Source organism: Physella acuta, unplaced genomic scaffold (assembly GCF_028476545.2).
Source record: "Physella acuta isolate Inbredline_101_S28 unplaced genomic scaffold, ASM2847654v3 ptg000186l, whole genome shotgun sequence".
NCBI classification, from domain to species: domain Eukaryota; kingdom Metazoa; phylum Mollusca; class Gastropoda; family Physidae; genus Physella; species Physella acuta.
This window is the reverse complement of record NW_026731705.1, coordinates 651,656-655,212: the sequence shown is the minus strand read 5'-3', so window position 1 is coordinate 655,212 and position 3,557 is coordinate 651,656. Positions and strand designations below refer to the sequence as shown.

Genomic DNA, 3,557 nt, shown 5'->3' with positions numbered 1-3,557 from the left:
TGGTCGAGTGGTTGGGCACACGATTGCTATCCCACTCGACACGGGTTCAAATCTATGTGTTCTAGTCAGTAACGTATTCAAACAACGTGTTTTTTACGAGTTGTCTTTTTACGAGTTGTCTTTTTACGAGTTGTCTTTTTACGAGTTGTCTTCGTTTACCCAAAAAAAGTGAAAAGATAAAATCGATAGCAAGATTTTAATGCAAACAAACAGACAAAGACTAAAAAGTAGAAAATAATAATCATTAAAAAAGTTTTAAAAAACCCACGTTTTCTGATTGAACTAAAAAGTAGAAAATAAATGCTATAGGCCCTACATCACAATAATGCAAGCGATCACTCTACTATAAGCGAGCAAATACGGGGGGCGCCGTGATTTTCTTACAGTTTCTAATACTGTTGACTCTCTACAAGCTCCCTAATAAAAGTCAATAGTATTATCTAATCAATAGTAATATAACTTTTACTTCGGCGCCCCACGTTTTTGATCGCTTATAGTAGAGTGATCGCTTGCATTATTGTGATGTAGGGCCTATAGCATTTATTTTCTACTTTTTAGTTCAATCAGAAAACGTGGGTTTTTTAAAACTTTTTTAATGATTATTATTTCCTCTTTAAGTAAATTGAAGCTTTTACATTTCAATTATAGTATTTTTTTTTCTTTTAGTCCTCTTTGCTCCTTATGGAGCATAGGGCCTCCACCATTTTGTTTTGCATATAAATAATTTTAAAAAGAAAATAAAAATCCAGTTTCTTGTGTACTATAGAAACCATTTTAGGTTCCAAAAAGGGATACAGTTATTTCTTACTGTACCGGCAGTAGCATTTGGGGGGGGGGGGGGGTTACAGTGTCCTAGTTTAATAATAACACTGTTGTCGTTGCTGGATGGTTGGGCAAGACATTGACAAAATTAGTCTATAATTAAACTTGAACTTTGACTCTTCTGTGAGATTGGCACCGGCACCCGTAAATTTACATTCATCGCTACAAACCTCAACCAAATGGGAATTTCTCTTCCCGACTTTAAAGACACCCCCATTTGGACCACGCCTTTGGACGCTACTGTATTTGGTTTCTAAAAAAAATAACTTTAAGCCAGCAACGTTTAGACAAAACTATGGGTTAGTAGGCTTACATAATAATATACTTTAAATACATAATCAGAACGTATAAAACCCAGAATGTCCTGCAGACCATCTTTGAAAAGATAGTGGAGCTGACGTCAAAGGTTTGTAGAGATTGGCTCTGTCTTGCATCATATTTTGATCAGGAACCTCGAAGTTTGGTCGTAGACTGCACCAGCTACACCGACATTCACGATATCATTTCCCGGCACCCGAGAATGTAGATAGTCTCATTGCTGGGCCGGTGCTCAGATCTAAACATGGTGGTGCCCTGGTGGTACGATGCAGGGGTGGGGAGGGGGTCAGCAATTCTGGTTGAAACAGCACGAGTCTACTATGTTTTGATTGGGTGTAGTCGGTTGTTTTAAAATTAAGATAATATGTTTTGATTGGGTGTAGTCGGTTGTTTTAAATTAAGATAATATGTTTTGATTGGGTGTAGTCGGTTGTTTTAAATTAAGATAATATGTTTTGATTGGGTGTAGTCGGTTGTTTTAAATTAAGATAATATGTTCCAGTCAAACTAAGTAAATATTCCGTCCATACAAACAATAGAGGCAGCTTTGCTTTTAACTGTACATTTCATGCCGACCAATCTAGCTCTTTTAACTGCACATTTTATGCCGACTAATCTAGCTCTTTTAACTGCACATTTCATGCCGACCAATCTAGCTCTTTTAACTGCACATTTTATGCCGATCAATCTAGCTCTTTTAACTGCACATTTTATGCCGACTAATCTAGCTCTTTTAACTGCACATTTAATGCCGACTAATCTATCTCTTTTAACTGCACATTTCATGCCGACCAATCTAGCTCTTTTAACTGCACATTTTATGCCGATCAATCTAGCTCTTTTAACTGCACATTTTATGCCGACTAATCTAGCTCTTTTAACTGCACATTTAATGCCGACTAATCTATCTCTTTTAACTGCACATTTCATGCCGACCAATCTAGCTCTTTTAACTGCACATTTTATGCCGATCAATCTAGCTCTTTTAACTGCACATTTTATGCCGACTAATCTAGCTCTTTTAACTGCACATTTAATGCCGACCAATCTAGCTCTTTTAACTGCACATTTCATGCTGACCAATCTAGCTCTTTTAACTGCACATTTCATGCCGACCAATCTAGCTCTTTTAACTGCACATTTCATGCCGACCAATCTAGCTCTTTTAACTGCACATTTAATGCCGACCAATCTAGCTCTTTTAACTGCAGATTTCATGCCGACTAATCTAGCTCTTTTAACTGCACATTTTATGCCGACTAATCTAGCTCTTTTAACTGCACATTTTTTGCCGACTAATCTAGCTCTTTTAACTACACATTTCATGCCGACTAATCTAGCTCTTTTAACTGCACATTTTATGCCGATCAATCTAGCTCTTTTAACTGCACATTTCATGCCGACCAATCTAGCTCTTTTAACTGCACATTTTATGCCGACTAATCTAGCTCTTTTAACTGCACATTTCATGCCGACCAATCTAGCTCTTTTAACTACACATTTTATGCCGATCAATCTAGCTCTTTTAACTGCACATTTTATGCCGACTAATCTAGCTATTTTTACTGCACATTTTATGCCGACTAATCTAGCTCTTTTAACTGCACATTTCATGCCGACTAATCTAGCTCCTGTAATTACTTTAATTTGATTTGTTTCTTCCTATTCAAATAAATGTTTGTCTGTTCACTTTTATTTTAGCCTATTGTGACGACTTTGTCAGTCAGTAAGTTTGTTTTTGTTTTAATATATAGAGATAGTGAATGCTGATTTGTTATATTGGCTACCTTCTTCTGTCTGACGTGTAAATACGTTAGAGATGATGCAAAAACAAGCACCTTTTTATTGATCTCCCTGGTAGAGTTAGGATAAAACTTGTTTTAGAGACAGTCGTGTTAGTGGTTTAAAACAGAAAAAAAAAACTGTTTTAAAACTATTATATTTTCTCCCTAGATCCCAAACTCAAGTCGAAAGCGGACATCCATCTGATCGTCCAGTCCCCCAGCACTGAGGCCGCCTTCAGATCAAAGATGGAGTTTGTCGTCAAACTCTGCAGGGAATATGACATAGATGACGTCAATGTGAGAGTGATTGTTGTGGGAAAAGTAAAGCACAGTCACGTAGATTCCAGAAACTTACAGGAGCAGACGATGTTTGAGCAGGTATATACCTGTCCAAAGTCTTACGCAATTCGTCACTTCCCCTCCCCCTCCCCACCCCTCAAGCTTTAACTTAAAATTGTTTGTCCACATGTAAAAAAAAGGCAAACTGTTTTTCAGGCACCAATCAACACAGGCTACTTGGGCCACTGCAAAGGAGCATCAAAGGCCTTGAAAATGGCCAGGAAAAACTACATAAGATCCTATGGTGGCCGCCCAGGGGTGAAGAAGTTGGCCATGATTCTGAACGTGGCCAGC

At 37.8% G+C, this 3,557-nt stretch overlaps 1 long non-coding RNA gene across 1 annotated transcript; it reads left to right on the top strand.

The window, feature by feature from the left end:
- The first annotated feature begins 1,183 nt into the window (after positions 1-1,183).
- Positions 1,184-3,209, top strand: LOC131936726 (uncharacterized). The gene is made up of 3 exons (XR_009386089.1): positions 1,184-1,228; positions 2,842-2,866; positions 3,094-3,209. It is a non-coding gene; the product is annotated as an uncharacterized LOC131936726 (long non-coding RNA).
- The last annotated feature ends 348 nt before the right edge of the window (positions 3,210-3,557 follow it).